Source organism: Zingiber officinale, chromosome 9B (assembly GCF_018446385.1).
Source record: "Zingiber officinale cultivar Zhangliang chromosome 9B, Zo_v1.1, whole genome shotgun sequence".
Lineage (NCBI taxonomy): Eukaryota > Viridiplantae > Streptophyta > Magnoliopsida > Zingiberales > Zingiberaceae > Zingiber > Zingiber officinale.
The window spans coordinates 47409611-47429723 of record NC_056003.1 but is presented as its reverse complement, the minus strand read 5'-3'; positions in this window follow the sequence as shown (position 1 = coordinate 47429723).

Genomic DNA, 20113 nt, shown 5'->3' with positions numbered 1-20113 from the left:
TTTAGATATTTGAATATATAATAAAATAGAGATTCATAGATGAAAAAATATTTCCGAAGGTTAGTTTTCCATCTCTAAAGAAAGTTTAAGACGATATATTTTGTCTCAAAAATTTATTAGTGAACAATCTATTGCTAATATTAAGATGAAAATATCCATTCTAATTTCAAAGATGGATTATAAAAATAATTTATAAATCTATTTTTAATTTGACCCATCAAATATAATTTTAATCTATTTATAAATTTGTTTATGATTCTGTTTGTATAGTCTTGTATAAATCCATTTATGTCTCTAGAGCTATGGTACCGTGGTAGGATATCTAGATTATTATCTAGGCACCTTCGATTCGATCCCTAGTTACGGTGTATTTGCAAGAATTTTTTCTCCAAATGGGGAGCGCAACCAAATGATGCTGGGTTTCTGGGCTAGCCACCACGCGCGCTCCCCGATTTATCTTGGTAGCCGATCGAAAACTTTTGTGGGACCTGACCAGTCACCTCAGGTACAGTGAATGAGGCTAACTGAATTTATCTTTTATATATATATATATATATATTTCAAAATTTATCTTAAATTTATATTTTAATCAATTTTTCATCTACATTACCTTACAATAAATCATAACACATTTCAAACAGATTAAAAATATCAAAAATAACTAATTTCTCAATTAAAAAATATATCATACAATTAATATTAATATTAATAGTAATAGTAATAAATATTCATATCATTTCAGTAAACTTAATCATTAATTAAATTGCAAGTAACTAAATAAATTTTTAAATCCGACGAGTAATCGATTCTTACGTCATTTATTATGTTCATGGGACCAAATCCTTTGTATCCGGAGATTTTCATCATCCATCTATTGAAACCAATATCCTTCTCTCTATCATTGACATTCTGCATCAATATTAAAAATATGTAATTATTATATTTGAAAAAAAGAAGGTAAAGTATAGAGATTTTATTAATAAAGAAATAAATATAAAAAATTAATTTCATAGAAACAATTAATTTAACAAATGAAAACAAATAATCTTTAAATAAGCTGAAGATATCACCACCCGCTTCAAGAATATTGTACACTGAATAAGATGAATATATCACCACCGGCTTCAAGAATATTTATCTTTAATTTACATAAATTAGAAAAAGATATATTTTTTATGTCTTAAAATCTATCTCTAACTTATAAAAATTTGAAATCCATCGCAATTTTTAATAAAATTTTAAACAGAATTTTGACAGAAATTATATTATTTCAAATTTCATTTATAATATATATTTATTTTTATTTATAAGAACCCATTTATAATTTCATCTCAAATTCATTTTAATTTTATTTCAAATTCATTTCTAATTTACATAAATTTGAACCGATTTTATTTCTATTTTAAAAATCTATCTCAAATTTATAGAAATTTAAAACAAATTTTATTCCATCTCAAATTTTTATTAAATTTTAAATAATTTTTTTGACAGAAATTATATTATTTTAAATTTTATTTGTAATATGTATTTATTTTTATTTATGAATATTCATTAGCAATCTGGTCTCAAATTTATTTTATTTCTATTTTAAAAAGTTATCTCTAATTTATATAAATTTGAAACAAATTTTTTTCTATCTCAAATTTTTATTAAATTTTAACCAATTTTTTTTTTACAAAAATTAGGTTGTTCAAATTTTATTTGTAACATGTATTTATTTTTATTTATAAAAATTCATTAGAAAGCTCATCTCAAATTCATTTAAATTCATCTCTAATTTATATAAATCTGAAACCAAATTTTATTTCGGCCTTAAATATCCAATTTATACATTTTGAAACAAATCTTTTTCTTTACAATTTTAAATAAATTTTAAATATTTTTTTAGAAATTATATCGTTTCAAATTTTATTTGTAATTTATATTTATTTTTTATTTATAAAAAATTATTTATAATTTTATCTCAAATTCATTTTAAATTTCGCTTCAAATTTCTTTTAGTATGTTATATTTTATTTATCTAAAATATATTAGTAATTTCGTAGCAAATCTTATGGTTTGATAGAGTAATTTTTCAAAAGTCATAATTTTTAATTCGAAACTTGAAATCAATCTATGTCAGCGCTCATATATATGCAGAATTCAAAGATCTACGTTTCGCCCCTTAGGCGTAGCACAGATGATGGACGCATGATATTTTTGTTATAATAGTCATGAGTCAATTATTAAGAATTGACGACATGAGTTTTACCCAACCATGTGCTTAACGCCTATATATCTATATTTACCTTCCTCCATATTCATAGGGCTAACACTAGGGAGACCGTTAAAATAACAGATTTACCTTCAAATATCTACGTTTCTCGGGAAACTTGTAACCGCCAATTTTCGAGCCCAAATATACCGTTTAAGTCTTTTTGAAGCCTCCGAACATATTTTTACTAATTTTTAGTCATTTTCATTTTTAATGATATATTTAGGATATTTATGATATTTTTATCTTACAATTAAGGTATTGATTCTATCTAAGCTCTATTTAATATTTTGAGACAGTTTTGATTAATATTATTTTTAGTCATGTCTTCTCTTTGGAACGATAAGTTTTTCTTTTCCCTAGTATTTTTTATACAAATCAACATAGATTAGAAGGTAGCATTTGGTATTTATACATGAATCTATTTAATTTGATAGTCACTTTCGATATTGATGTGCGAATTAATGAAACTAATAATTATCTGCAGTATCAAAATTCAATTTTGATTTATCAAATATGAAATATATTTTAATTCTATTTTAAAAATATATTCCTGAATCCCTTATTCCATATGAAATTTTGAATCTTGATTTTTTATTATGAATATTTTACTATTAAACCATAATACATATTTTATTTTAAAGTATAACAGAAGTAAATTATGGGAGTTTTATTTGGTAGTCCTTTTGCATAACACATTATTTTACCAGAGAATAAGGGATTTAATTAATTGACTTCTAAAAAGGATTAACCGAGTGGGGGCAATGAAAAGTGAGCAAAATAATGAAATAGAAAAGGATATTAAATATTAAATTTATGAAAGAGAAGAGGAAGTCCCGGACAACTGTGTAGCGGAAGGCCACATTAAATTATATTCAGATATTCATGATTTAACTTTTAATTATGATATATTTATAATATTTTTTTAAATAAGATATACAATTATAAAATATTAGATTTCTTCCGTTGCGAATATTTTCTAATTAATGTTGATCATCAATAGAAATTTTTTATAAAATTAACCGATAATCTCAAATTTAATATTATCTAATTTATCATTTTTAGGAAAACGAAGAGGAAGAAATTAAAGTAAAATCTCCTCGTTAAATAACACTTATTATTTTTTAGATTTTGTAATTTTTGACTAAAAAAAAAATCAAGTTATAAGTTTGTGATTTTTTTTTTTTGTAAAATTAATTAACTTTTGATAACTCACATGTGATATGAAAAGTCCTCCTAATTAAGATCTAAAATAAGAAAAATAATCTATGTTCAATTGGATTTGATTTGGATTTAATTCAATTATGATGACAAAAAATAGGATCAAAGTAATAGCGATAATGGCTATCATATTCTCTGTAGGGTCCCTGAAACCTACTGCTAAGTGGATCAAGTGCTTTCTATTTCAATGAAAACAACAGGCTAAGTTTTTTCAAATCTTTGAAGAGATCAACCTGATCGGCCGGCTAAATTTACATCATTTGTTTGAATGAAAAGTGAATGAAAAATAAATGAAATTGACTTCAATGTGAATAAGAGAATAAACCCCCGTTGAAAGTTTTAGGACAATCTGATTTGCATTGAATTATAATTTGATAATTAATTTGGCTTGAGATGGTCGATGAACGAATCAACAGTGATGTTGGGATTAAAGAAATTCATAATTCTTCATAATATGATATTATCTATTTTAGATTTAAGCACTTATAATTTTATTTTTGAGCTCTACTCAAAATGTCTCATACTAATGGAGATATTCTATATCTTTTTAAAACCATAATTTTTTTTCATATCTTTTCAATATGGGACTTTGATTGTATTCCAATAATCCTCTCCTTAAACGAAGGACCACCATTACTCTCATGGTCTAGGTCTCTCCTTGAGCATCCGGTCACTCTTGACCTACTCCGGACCTCCCCGCAAGTATTCAGTCACCCTGATCTGTCCTGGGCCTCTATGTGAGCATTGGGTCATCCTGACCTACTCTGGGTCTTCCCGTATACATCCAGTCACCCTGACCTACTTTAGGTCTCCTCGCAAGCATCTAATGACTCTTGACCTGCTTCAGGCCTCCCCGTAAGTATCCGGTCACCCTGACCTACTTTGAGCCTCCCCGCGAGCATCCATATCCAATCATTTCTGGCATGTTCCAGGCCTTCCGTAAGCATCAAGTCACCCTGACTTGTTTCGAGCCTCCTTGTAAGCATTCGACCACCCTGACTTGCTCTGGGCATTTTCCTCAAATATTATGTCACTCTTGATCTGTTCTGGGCCTCCCCATAGCATCTAGTCACTCTGACCTGTTCTGGGCCTCCTCGCGAGCATTCAGCTACCTTGATATGCTCTGAGCTTATCGTAACTTCATTCAAGACCATCCCATATGACATCTAGTCTAGACCATGACTCTGATACCATTTGTCCAAAAGAAATTCACATATCTCCACAATGACATGATATTACCTATTTTGGGCCTAAGCCTTTATGATTTTATTTTTAAACTTTACCCAAAAGGTCTCATGCAAATGAAGATATCTTACATCCTTTTAAATTCATAATATTTTTTCATATCTTTCCAAATTAGGACTTTGATTGTATACCCAACAGATGAGTTGACATTGATGTTGACTTTGTTGTCGATCGCCTTGGCATAACAAGGATAGGTGAAGAGATCAGTCGAAATCTGGAGAGAGAATATTAAAAAAGAGAGTTAGAATGATGGCTGGGGGTTCTCAATATAACCACTCCGATACTCAAGTCAATCTTCAATAGGAGAGAATAAAAAAGAAGTGGTCTAAGGTTTTTGGAGGTTTGGATGCGTGTGTGCATATCTGTGCTCATTAGAGTAGGCTATCTTTTATAGAGTTGCAACTATGCACCACATGTTTTGAGATCCACTATGACATTATCCTAGTTTCTTGAATAAATGACTATATTGCCCATCTCTCCTGGACTAAACGATGGCGCCTTCGATGTTCTTTGAGGCATAATGGCCACATAGTCCATATCTTCAGCGAGTAACAACTTATTGCCCTTGTTGCCAATAGTCGGATGTGTAAGGAACTATAGCGCTAAACACGCCGAAAAGCACAGCGGAAAAATAAGTTCTATTCAAAAGATTCATGCAAAGGAAGCCATATACTAAGTTTTATTAAAAGATATATACCTTTGCTGCGTGTCCTTCGCAATCCCGACAACAACATTTCTTTAGGATGTAGATCTCAACGCGATCAACACGTCTGCGCCTCTACGGTATCCACATGAACACGTTTTCCGTCCGACTCACGAACTCACGAAATGGAGAAAGAAACAACCAAAGGTTGTGTTAGCAACCTCTTGTGGAAGTTTTAGCCAAGAGTGAAAGAAGGAAGAAGAACAAAAACCAAGATGATCACATCACCCAAAAGGTCACTTCATCTATATAAGGCGACTTCACAAAAGGGTTACTTTACCAAATATGTTACTTCACCAAAAGGTTACTTTACCAAAAAAGGTTACTTCACCTAAATGTTACTTTTACAAATGACTTTTGTATTCATTCAATAAATATAAAAATATTTTTGTCTCTTGATCTTCCTTTTTGATTAATGATATATTAATCTCTATTAATATTCATTAATCTTAATGGGGTGGATTTAGTATATTGGATTAACCAATAAGCCATTAACCCAATAAACCAATGAGTCTAACCCATTACTCAACGAGTCTAATCTAAATTCATTTGAGTCTAACTCAATGTGTATAATTCGGATTAGATTTAACCCAATAATTCATCTCCAAATCAACATGTTCTTTGTGTATGGCCCAATAGACTCTTGTAACGTTGGCAATGTATCTAAAACCATTTTAGATACATAAACAATGAGTGACATCTAGCAATGCATCATTGCTACCCAAGTGACGAGAATGTCGAGATTCGACCAAACCTTTCCGTGTCTATTATCTTGTATGAATCAATCCTTCTATCCTTGATATCTAGATTGATTAATGAGGCATAGAACGTGTCATCATCTTATCAATCTTTGTGTTTCTTGATCTCTAAGTAGACACACTCAATCAAATAAGGTCAATATCGCATATTGACTCATTTGAGCATGACCATGCATTCTTGTGTCCTACTAATCAAGGGGCCCACAGATATCACTTCCGTTATATGAAAGGGATAGATCCCATCTACATCACTCACATCCCTCCGCATAACTTATTGCATACCCAGTAATCAACTTTATAGTCCATCTTGTTACAGGTGATGTTTGCTAATACCAAAGTACACAACTCCTTATGTAGGGAACCGTAATGACTTCAGGTCTAAGGACTATTCATACCAATAATCACATGAGAATATTTATGACACTCATATAGCGATCCATGAAATATTCTCATAGTGGGTCATTCAGTATATATTCTCTAATATATACCCATGTGTCAACTTGATATCTCATATCTATAACTTGTGAGATTAGTTATCTGTTGACCTACATGCTAGTCTCAACGCATTAATATTGTCCTTGCATATTAATACTTGACTAGGAATAGTTAAGAGTAGTGTTCTATGTATATCTACAATATCTCACTATCAATTCAACCAATTGATATGTTGTATATTAGAACCTCCTACTCTAAGACATTATTATACTTATTCATTCGGCACTGAATTGAAATACATATAATAACCAACTTTACCTTTTATTAATAATGAAATATGATAGAAAAGAAGCCTTTTACAATTATCTCATAATTGATACTAGGGCTAATACTAACAATCTTCCACTAGCACGAGTGCCAATCACTGAGGTATCGAATACCCATTGACCTAGTGTGACCATCATTATTCCTCCATGCCAAAGCCTTGGTCAAAGGATCCATAATGTTAGCATCGGTCGGTACTTTGCATATCCTCACATCTCATATAACAATGATCCCTCGAATGAAATGGAATCGTTGTAGTATCCAATATCTAGGGCCACCATTTAAGTATAATAGATATCCTAACTGCGATCTAAATCATCCTTGTCAATTTGGAAGCTTACACAGCTATAACCATTTATAGCAACTGCTGTAACCATTTATAGCAAGCTCTTCATCACCTCCAAAGTTCAAAAAATAATCTTGAATCCTTCTCAAGTACTTAAGAATATTCTTGACTGTTGTTCAGTGACCTTCACCTGGATCTGACTGGTATCTGCTCGCCATGCTTAACGCATACGAGACATTTGAGCAAGTACAAAGAATGGTGTACATGATAGATCCTATAGCAGATGCATAAGGAATTTGATCCATGCGGTCTCTTTCTTCCTTAGAAGAAGGGCATTGAGTCTTCAAAAGACTCACACCATGTGACATCAGTAAGAATTCTTCATGGCAAAATATTTAAGCACCTTATTGTTGGTTGGTCCTAGGAAGATCGTACCGGTTCCACTGTACAAAAATTTTGTACAAGTGTCGAACCTTTCCTAACAACCTATTGTGATCTTTAGAAATTAAATTTAGAATCGCAAACGAAACTTAACATTATTGATTCCAAATTTAACTTATCTGTTCTTAATGGTTTAGACTTGGATCGCAAGCGGAACTTAACACTATTGATCTAAATCCACCTATGTTATAAATTCAATTAAATATTAATTTTGGAAATTGGCTCCCAGGTCAAACATGGCGAGACACATGACCTTCTTGGGTATAGGAGCATCCACCACTACCTCAACAAAGCCTCTTAACGAAATTCAATATTTAATTTCCTAAAATAACATTAGGTTTAACCAAAAAGAATAATCGAATCACAAGATCGAAAAAATAAAAAAAACACAACTTCGAATATCTAATCCGAAAATCTAGAATCATATGCCTCATGTGTTTGGAATTCATACAAAGAAAAACTAGCATGATGCGGAAAATAATTACTAGTTATACCTTTCTTAGTATACAACGACCTCTTGATCTTCTACCATATTCCTCTTCTTATCACGGACGTTGTGTGGGTAACAATCTTCCGAGATGAGAACCACCCAAGCCCTTCTTCTTCCTCACCAAGTTTCGGCCACCAAGACTCCTTCAAGGATGTAGAGGTTCGGCCACCACCACTAAGCTTCAAGGGATGCAAGAAACAAAGTCTCCTTTCACTCCTTCTTCTCCTAGCTAGAACCGGCCACCAACAAGAGCTCCAAGAGAGGGATGAAACCGACCACTAAAGAAGAAGAGAAGAGCAGAATAAGAAGCTCTAGGGCCGGCCACCACCAAGGAAGAGAGGGAGGAAAATAGAATAGAGTTGTCTTCCATGAAGACACCTCTACCCCCTCTTTTATAATCCTTGGTCTTGACAAATAAGGAAATTTAAATAAAAACTTCCATAATTCCTTTGCCATGAAAAGGAAAATTTAATTAATTAAAACCAAATTCCTTTTCTTAAATCATATGGCCGGCCACCTTAAGAGCTTCCAAACAAGGAAAGTTTTAATACACAAGAATTAAAACTTCCTAATTTGTTTCCGAAATTTTTTAATAAAAATTTATATATTAATTTTTCCCTTCATGGTTGGTTATAAAATGAAATTTTATAAATTAAAATCTTTCTTTTAAACATGTGGATGATTTCCAAAAAGGAAAGTTATCTTTAAAATTAAAATCTCCTTTCAATCTACAAATAAGGAAAGATATCAAATCTTTTCTTAATCCTTTTTAGAAACTTATAAAAGGAAATATTTAATTTTAAAACTCTCTTTTTAAATCATGAACATGGTTACAAAAAAGGAAAGTTTTATCAAAATGAAAATCTTTCATTCAATCTACAAATAAGGAAAGATATCATATCTTTTCTTAATCTTTTGTAGAAAGGTATAAAAGGAAAGATTTAAATTTTAAACTCTCTTTTAAAACCATGGAATTCACATAATTTTTTTTTTAAAAATTAAAACCCTTTTAATTTGATTAGGGCCGGCCACTTATGCTTGGGCTCCAAGCATTGGCAGGCCACCTACTTGGCTCAACCTTTTGGTCTTTGGCCAACCCTAGCTTGAGCTTCAAGCTAACTTGGCCGACCACCTAAAGGTGGGTAGGAAGGTGAGTATAGGTGGGTATAATTCCCTATATACAAGAGGCTACGATATGGACTGAGAGGAGGAATTGGTTTTGGTCTCCCGATGAAATTAAGCTTCCCGTGTTCGCCCCGAACACTCAACTTAATTTCATCAATAATAATTCATACCACTAAAGAATTATTATTGAATTACCGCACCAATCCCAAATTACATTTTGAGGTCCTTCTTATTATGAGTGTGTTAGTCTCCCTGTGTTTAAGTTGTCGGATGCCCACTAATTAATTGAGTTACTGACAACTCATTTTAATTAATATCTTAGTCCAAGAGTAGTACCACTCAACCCTATCGTTATGTCGGACTAAGTCCACCTGCAGGGTTTAACATGACAATCCTTATGAGCTCCTCTTGGGGACATTATCAACCTAGATTACTAGGACACAGTTTCCTTCTATAATCAACAACACACACTATAAGTAATATCATTTCCTAACTTATCGTGCCTATTGATTTATCAAGCTAAATCTCACCCTTTGATAAGTCAAAGAAATAAATATTAAATATATGTGCTTGTTATTATATTAGGATTAAGAGCACACACTTCCATAATAACTAAGGTCTTGTTCTTTTATTAAGTCAGTATAAAAAGAACTTATCTTAAATAGTCATACTCAATACACTTAGAGTGTACTAGTGTAATTTATTAGTCAAGATAAACTAATACCTAATTACACTATGACAATTCCAACGGTTTGTTCCTTTCCATCTTAGTCATAAGCAACTGTTTATAATTTATAAAGAAATGATAACATGATGTTCTATGTGTGACACCACACACCATGTTATTTACAATATAAATTAATTGAACAACTACACTTAGCAAATAAATGTAGACATTTGACCAATGTGATTTATATGTTTATACAAAAGCTATACTTTTAATATACACTCTAACAATCTCCCACTTATACTAAAAGACTATGCTGCCATATATCCTGACATACATCTGATTTCCAACCCTTCAACATGCCCATCAAAAGCTCTAGCCTTAAGGGCCTTAGTGAAAGGATCTTCCAGGTTATCACTTGATGTAATCTAGGCGACAACAACTTCTCCTTGTTATACGATGTCTCGTATTGGGTGGTACTTGCGCTCTATTTTGTTTACTTGCCTTATGGACTTATGGTTTCTTCAAGTTTGCTACTGCACCACTATTATTACAATAAATTGTAATAATCTTTGGACAAACCAGAAATCATGTTTAAGTCCATCATAATGTTTCTGAGCCATATAACTTCTATGGCTGCCATAAAGGCTACCACATACTCAGCTTCTATGGTGGAGTCCGGAAAAGCACCTATGCTTAACACTCCTCCATAGTTATGGCTTCACCTCCTAAAGTAAACACAAAACCCCGAGGTCGACTTACTATTGTCCCTATCTGATTGGAAGTAAAAAATCCATGTAACCCACAGGGATCAAATTATCTGCCTTGTAAACTAGCATATAATCTCTAGTCCCTCTAAGGTACTTTAATATATGCTTTATGGCAGTCTAGTGTCCCGGTCCTGGGCTACTTTGATATCTGCTAACTATGCCCTTAGCAAAACAGATATCCGGTCTCGTGCACGACATAGCATACATTAGGCTTCCGACAGCCGAAGCATAAGGAACTGCCTTCATGTCCTCTTTCTCTTTTGATGTCTTCGGAGACATATCTTTTGATAAAGCTACTCCATGCCTGAAAGGTAGAAAGCCTTTCTTAGAGTCTTGCATGCTAAAACGAACTAAAATAGTATCGATGCATGAAGCTCGGGATAAACACAATATTCTTTTCTTGTGATCCCTTTGATCCCGAGAATATATGCGCATTCTTCCAAGTCCTTCATATCGAATTGCTTGGACAACCATACCCTTACTTCCGACATCACTTTGATATTGTTTCCAACTATCAAAAATGTCATCTACGTATAGTACAAGAAATACCACCATATTTCCATTACACAAGACTCATCCGGTTATTAAACAAATCCATAAGTTTGGATTACTTCATTAAACCAGATGTTCCAAGACCTTGAAGCTTTGCTTCAGTCCATAAATAGACCGATTGAGCTTACATACTAGATGCTCTTTGCCCTTTGCAATGAACTCCTCTGGTTACTTTATATGGATACTTTCTTCAAGACTTCCATTAAGGAAAGTGGTCTTGACATCCACTTGCCAAATCTCATAATCCATATGAGCAACAATAGATAAAAGAATCCGAATAGATTTAAGCATGGCTACCGGTAAAAAAGTTTCCCTTTTTCAACAAGCCTTTCTTTGAAAGTTTTTCACCTTCCCGTTTGTCCTTATTTTTCTATTATAGACCTATTTTCACCCAATGGTTTTTACACTATTTGGTGGTTCTATAAGCTTCCAGAATTTATTAGAATACATATATTCTAATTCTATATTCATTTCTCTTTGCCAAGATGCTGCATCTTTATCTTGGAGCGCTTCGTCATATGTCCGGGGATTAGATTCATGTCCACTAGGGATCAAGTCCAAAGACTCTCCCAAAACATGAATCTTTTAGGTTGCCTAACAACCCTCCCACTACGACGAGGCACTGTCTGTAATTGTGTATCATTTGTGATACGTGTTACAGTTTCTTGTGATATTTCATCTCGTACAGTTGGTACTAGATTAGACGTGTCCTTTATTCTTTCCTTAAGAACAAATTTACTTATGGGCTTGTGATTCATTACATAGTCCTCTTCTAAAAAATGGACATTGGTGCTTACAATGACCTTCTGATTTTTAGGACTATAAACCTCCTTTCGTTTCTCTAGGATAACCCATAAACAAGTGAACTTCTATCCATCTTATTAGTGTATCCCTTCAGTACATGTGCTGGACTACCCTAAATCCGAATATGCTTCAGATTAGGCTTACGCCTATTCTGCAATTCTACGGGAGTAGAGATTTCTAACTTAGAAGGTACTATGTTCACTTCCGTTTCCAGAGTATATCCTCAAAACGAATCTGGTAATTTTCTGAATAACTCATCATTGATCTAATCATTTCCATAAGAGTCCTATACCTTCTTTCTACTACACCATTCTATTGGGGTGTACTAGGTGCAGTTAGTTGGGATTGAATCCCGACTTCTGATAAGTGACTCCTAAACTCTCCTAAGAGGTACTCACCACTACGATCTCACTGTAGTGTCTTGATACTTTTACCATGACATTACTCCACATCAGCTTAGTACTCTTTGAACTTATCAAAGCACTTAGACTTGCGGCGCATCAAGTAAATGTACTCGTATCTTGAATAGTCGTCTATAAAATAGACAAAATATTTGAAACCACCTCTTGCCTGGATAGTCATAGATCCACACAAATCAGAATGAACCAATTCCAACACATCTTTGGCTCTATACCCCTTAGACTTGAAAAGCCTCTTGGTCATTTTTCCTTCCAAGTAAGACTCGCAAGTTGGAAAGTTTTCCACCACCAATGAACCCAAAAGTTCATCGGCTATTATCCTTTGAATTCTACTCAAGTTAATATGACCTAGCCTTAGATGCCAAAGATATGATTGGTTCATATCCGAAGGTTGCTTTCTCTTAGAGTTAGAAGATGTGTTATTTGTTGCATTGTGGGAGTTATTGGATTTATAAATTGCCAACCAACGTACCAAAACAGATAACTCCCCTCTTTTTCTTGATAACAACTTTGTTATTAAAAGAGACAGAATATCTAGTTCTTTGAATAGTTTAGAAACTGAAATCAAATTCTTTCTAAACTTGGTATGTAAAGACAATTTCTCAAAATCCATGTTTTATTCCTATCAAAGGATAAACATCTCCCACTGCAACAGCTGCTACTTTTGCAACAGTGGCCATATAGACGGTATTTACCCTTTCATATAGTTGTCAGGTTTCCTAGAACCCCTGCAATGAATTGCAGACATGATCAGTGGCTCTCGTATCTACACACTAGGTACCGGTAGATAACACCACTAAACATGTTTCAACAACAGATGAATAAAATATACTTTTATTGTTCTCATTTCTGAGAGGACAACCCACCTTAGAGTCCAAGTTTTGTTTCCAATCATAATTGGGACTTCTAAGTCTATTCTATAGTATAACAGCTAGGGGATTGACAAACATTTGAAAACCTAAGAATCACAAAAATATTTGGTCAAGACCAACACCTCAAAATCCTTGTGATTTATCCATTAATTTTATTATCTTGTCAACCTAACTTTATGACAAATAAAATTAATAGTTGGTCTGTCTTTGATCAAATATTTGGTCAAAATTTTTGAATTTAAAATAATATTGATTCTCCAAAGCAATATCATTTAAATTTACCAACACCTCAAACACTGTGAATTTTGCATGCCACGATAGTGTGGACATATACAAATTCAAACATTTGTAAGAGGAGGGTTTTACCCATTAATTATCTTGTCAATATCTCTTTATGACAAATAAAATTACATCAAACACCGTCAATTTTGTATACCACAATAGTGTGAACGTATACAAAATCAAACATTTGTAAGAGGAGTTTTTCCCATTAATTTTATTTTCTTGTCAACCTGAGAAATAAATTTACCTCATACACCATGAATTTTGTATGCTACGATAGTGTGGACGTATACAAAACCAAACATTTGTAAGAGGGGGTTTTAATTTTATTATCTTGTCAACCTATCTTTATGACAAATTAGTAGTTGGTTTTCCTTTGGTCACATAAAAAATAGCAGTGACTCTGATGGGGAGGATACTATTAAATGTGCCTAAGTGTATACCATTACTTGATACGTAGTTCATTAAATAAGATTGTGCCCCTTCCGATGGGGAAGATCACACGCTCCTAATTAATTTCCTATAACCATCCATAAAGGAAGTTTGATCTAGTGATCTGCAAACAAACTCATCCGATGGGGAGGGAGGCACTCAGAGACAACATGCAAGTTTGTCGCATCACTTACAAACCAGTAATGAAGACTGTGGAATTTATCTAATAATCCCTCTCCCACTTAGTTATTTAAGGTAAGGAATTTTAACTATGCAAGCAAACATCACATGCACACACACATCACAGTAAATAAAGCAATAAATATGGAAATTAATATTCCAACTATTATGACTTCTTCCATCACTGTCCTCCATGTGCTGCCAGCCCTAGGGTTCATGTCGTCGGGTCCATCGAGCTTCCTTTTCTGCTGCGCCTCTGGTCCTTCAATAGCACCACGCCTAGCAAGGATACGATCCGCGATAGAAAAAAAATAAAATTTTACATACATCGATCCTATATTCCACAAGGAAATGTACATCAAGTCTAGATTGAACATAAATTTAAAATCCTAGGGCTAATACAACTCTTGCTATATTAGTTAAATACAATCATGCACACATAATAAAATACCCTAGACATGTCCAAGGGTCCAATCACACACAATAACCATAAGCCATAATAGTTGGAGCCTGCACCCATAGAGTTAGCATATCCTACTATTATCCTGCCTAAATTATGTATGACATGAGCATAACTAAACTGAAAACCAAACACACAGAGGCAAACCCTAGTTCTGATACCAATTGTTGGTTGGTCCTAGGAAGATTGTACCGGTTCCACTATACAAAGATTTTGTACAAGTGTCGAACCTTTCCTAACAACCTATTGTGATCTTTAGAAATTAAATTTGGAATCGTAAACGGAACTTAACATTATTGATTCCAAATTTAACTTATCTGTTTTTAATGGTTTAGACTTGGATCGCAAGCGGAACTTAACACTATTGATCCAAATCCACCTATGTTATAAATTCAATTAAATATTAATTTTGGAAATTGACTCCCAGGTCAAACATGGCGAGGCACATGACCTTCTTGGGTATAGGAGCATCCACCACTACCTCAACAAAGCCTCTTAACGAAATTCAATATTTAATTTCCTAAAATAACATTAGGTTTAACCAAAAAGAACAATCGAATCATAAGATCGAAAAAATAAAAAAAAAACACAACTTCGAATATCTAATCCGAAAATCTAGAATCATATGCCTCTTGTGTTTGGAATTCATACAAAGAAAAACTAGCATGATGCAGAAAATAATTACTAGTTATACCTTTCTTTGTATACAATGACCTCTTGATCTTCTACCGTATTCCTCTTCTTATCTCAAACATTGTGTGGGTAGCGATCTACCGAGATGAGAACCACCCAAGCCCTTCTTCTTCCTCACCAAGTTTCGACCACCAAAACTCCTCAAAGGATGTAGAGGTTCGACCACCACCACCAAGCTCCAAGGGATGCAAGAAACAAAGCCTCCTTTCTCTCATTCTTCTCCTAGCTAGAACTGGCCACCAACAAGAGCTCCAAGAGAGGGATGAAACCAGTCACTAAAGAAGAAGAGAAGAGGAGAAGAAGAAGCTCTAGGGCCGGCCACCACTAAGGAAGAGAGGGAGGAAAATATAATAAAGTTGTCTCCCATGAAGGCACCTCTACCCCCTCTTTTATAATCCTTGGTCTTGACAAATAAATAAATTTAAATAAAAACTTCCTTAATTCCTTTGCCATGAAAAGGAAAATTTAATTAATTAAAACCAAATTCCTTTTCTTAAATCATATGGTCGGCCACCTTAAGAGCTTCCAAACAAGGAAAGTTTTAATAACACAAGGATTAAAACTTTCTAATTTGTTTCCGAAAATTTTTAATAAAAATTTATCTATTAATTTTTTTTCCTTCATGGTTGGTTATAAAAGGAAATTTTATAAATTAAAATCTTTCTTTTAAACATGTGGATGATTTCCAAAAAGGAAAATTATCTTTAAAATTAAAATCTCCTTTCAATTTACAAATAAGGAAAGATATCAAATTTTTTCTTAATCCTTTTTAGAAACTTATAAAAGGAAATATTTAATTTTAAAACTCTCTTTTTAAATCATGAACATGGTTACAAAAAAGGAAAGTTTTATCAAAATTAAAATCTTCCATTCAATCTACAAATAAGGAAAGATATTATATCTTTTTTTAATCTTTTGTAGAAAGCTATAAAAGGAAAGATTTAAATTTTAAACTCTCTTTTAAAACCATGGAATTCACATAAGAAAAATTTTAAAAATTAAAACCCTTTTAATTTGATTAGGGCCGACCACTTATGCTTGGGCTCCAAGCATTGGCCGGCCACCTACTTGGCTCAACCTTTTGGTCTTTGGCCGGCCCTAGCTTGAGTTTCAAGCTAACTTGGCCGACCACCTAAAGGTGGGTAGAAAGGTGAGTATATGTGGGTATAATTCTCTATATATAAGAGGCTACGATATGGACCGAGAGAAGGAATTGGTTTTGGTCTCCCGATGAAATTAAGCTTCCCGTGTTCGCCCTGAACACTCAACTTAATTTCATCAATAATAATTCATACCACTAAAGAATTATTATTGAACTACCGCACCAATCCCAAATTACATTTTGGGGTCCTTCTTATTTTGAGTGTGTTAGTCTCCCTGTGTTTAAGATGTCGGATGGCCACTAATTAATTGAGTTACTGACAACTCATTTTAATTAATATCTTAGTCCAAGAGTAGTACCACTCAACCTTATCGTCATATCGGACTAAGTCCACTTGCAGGGTTTAACATGACAATCCTTATGAGCTCCTCTTGGAGACATTATCAACCTAGATTACTAGGACACAGTTTCCTTCTATAATCAACAACACACACTATAAGTAATATCATTTCCCAACTTATCGGGCCTATTGATTTATCGAGCTAAATCTCACCCTTTGATAAGTCAAAGAAATAAATATTAAATATATGTGCTTGTTATTATATTAGGATTAAAAGCACACACTTTCATAATAACTAAGGTCTTGTTCTTTTATTTAGTCAGTATAAATAGAACTTACCTTAAATAGTCATACTCAATACACTTAGAGTGTACTAGTGTAATTTATTAGTCAAGATAAACTAATACCTAATTACACTATGACAATTCCAACGGTTTGTTCCTTTCCATCTTAGTCATAAGCAACTGTTTATAATTTATAAAGATATGATAACATGATGTTCTATGTGTGACACCACACACCATGTTATTTACAATATAAATTAATTGAACAACTACACTTAGCAAATAAATGTAGACATTTGACCAATGTGATTTATATGTTTATACAAAAGCTAGACTTTTAATATGCACTCTAACACTTGTCAATATATGTACTCTAGCTTAGGCTAAGCAATATTTTATATCTATCTTTATAGATCTTAAGGCTTAAAATATAGGTTGTCTCACCTATGTCTTTCATTGAAAAATAATTCCCAAGCTAAGTCTTCATTAATTGAAGAGTAGAGATATCATTTCCAATGAGAAGTATGTCATCTACATACAATATGAGAAAGATGACTATGCTCCCACTAACCTTCTTATAGACACAAGGTTCATCTTCATTATTAATGAAACCAAATGTTTTGATCGCATCATTGAATCGAAGATTCCAGCTTCTAGAAGCTTGCTTTAATCCATAAATAAATCTTTGCAACTTACAAACCTTTCCAGCATTCTTTGGATCTACAAAACCCTCAGGCTGTGTCATGTACCTGTAGATAACACGGCTAAACATGTTTCAACAAGTAATGAATAAGATATACCTTTATTGTTCTCCTTTTTGCGAGGGCAGTCCACCTTTCAATGTCCAGGCTGCTTTCAATGTCCAGCACTTGCCCTTTGGCTTCTTCACACCTGCCTGCGACCCAGTCCCTTGAGGTTAAATCACTTTCTTTGCCGAACCAACTTGTTTCTTCTTCTTCTTCTTTCCACCTTTCGGCTTAGAGGTAGAAACATTTTCAGCAATGTGAACTTGAGAACTTTAATGAAATAGTCCTTCTACCGCTTGGAGTTATGTCAGAAGTTCCACCAACGAATAAACCCTTTTGTTCATGTTGTAGTTCAGGCAGAACTGCTCAAAACTCTTGGGCAGTGTTTGCAGAATGATATCGACCTGAGTTTCCCCATCGATTTCAGCTCCAAGGACTTCCATCTCATTCAAATGAGCCATCATCTTGAGGATATGATCCCTTACGGGTGTCCCCTCAGTCATGTGGTCGTCATTAAGATAGACTAATACCAAATTACACTACAACCATTCCAATGGGTTGTCCCAATTCATCTTGGTTGTGAGCTACTATTTATAATTTATAAGGAACCGATAACATGATCTTCTATGTGGCACCACACACCATGTTATCTATAATATAAATTAAATGGACGGCTACATTGACATATATATAAATATAAAATGAAAACATTTGACCAAAGTGATTCTCATTTCAAAATATTTCAAAACAGATGTTCATACAAAAGCTAAGCTTATAGTATACATTCCAACACATACTTGGTTAGTGTACATAGATTCCATTTTAGATCTCATGGCTTCTAGCCATTTTAGATCTCATGGCTTCTAGCCATCTCATTCAAATGAGCCATCATCTTGAGGATATGATCCCATCATCTTGTTGGTCTCAATGAGCCATCATCTTCTTGATACGATGTAGGATCATTGAGACCAACAAACACTACATCACCGTGGTCAGATAAGAGAAAAGAATATCTCTCAGGTTGACGATGGGTCCTATCAGATCTGCGTAGATCTTGTGCTACTTGAACAGGTTGTTGCTCCATAATTTCTTGCAGTGTAACAAAATCATATCCACAACATCTTGTGGTACCTGTTCAGTTTCCATTAAGGCTTCAGTACTAGTTTGTGTATCTTAAATTTCTTCAAGATCGACTTGACTCCCACTAGTCTTTCTAGAAACAAACTCCCTTTCTAGAAAGATACTAGTTCTGGCAACAAAGACTTTGCCTTATGTGAGATTATAGAAGTAATATCCCTTTGTTTCCTTGGGATATCCTACAAAGTAGCACTTGTCTGATTTAGGTCTTAGTTTATTTGAGACTTGTCGTCGAGCGTACGCCTCACATCCCCAAATCTTCATGAAAGACATCTTGGGACTCTTCCCAGTCCATATTGTATATGATGTCTTTATGATAGCCTTAGATGGAACACGGTTAAGTGTGAAAGTGGCCGTTTCTAGAGCATGTCCCTAGAAGGAAGTAGGAAATTCTGTTTGACTCATCATCAATCGTACTATATCCAATAAAGTATGATTTCTTTTTTCTGATACACCATTCCATTGTGGTGTGTCAGGTGGAGTAAGTTGAGATATGATCCCACACTCAACGAGATGGTCATGAAATTCTTGGTTAAGGTATTCCCCACCTCGATCTGATCGAAGCATCTTAATACGCTTACCAAGTTGGTTTTGTACTTTATTCTTGAATTCTTTAAACTTTTTAAAAGATTCAGACTTGTGTCTCATCAAATACATATAACCATATCTACTAAAATCATCAGTAAAAGTAATGAAGTAATGGTAGCCTCCTCTAGATGCTATTCTGAAGGCCGCATACATCAGTATGTATGAGTCCTAACAAGTCATTAGCTCTTTCACTATGTCCACTAAATGATATCTTTGTCATCTTGCCTTGAAGACAAGATTCACATACCTCATATGATTCAAAATCAAATGAGTCCAAAAGTCCATCCTTATGGAGTTGGGATATGCGACTCTCATTTATGTGACATAAGCGACAATGCAGAGATATGTTTGGTTCAAATCATTAAACTTGAACCATTTTGTATTTATGTTATAGATTGGGTTGTCAAAGTCTAGAACATAGAGTTCATTCACAAGATGTGCACTATAATAGAATATTTCATTGAAATAAATGGAACAACATTTGTCCTTTATTACAAATGAGA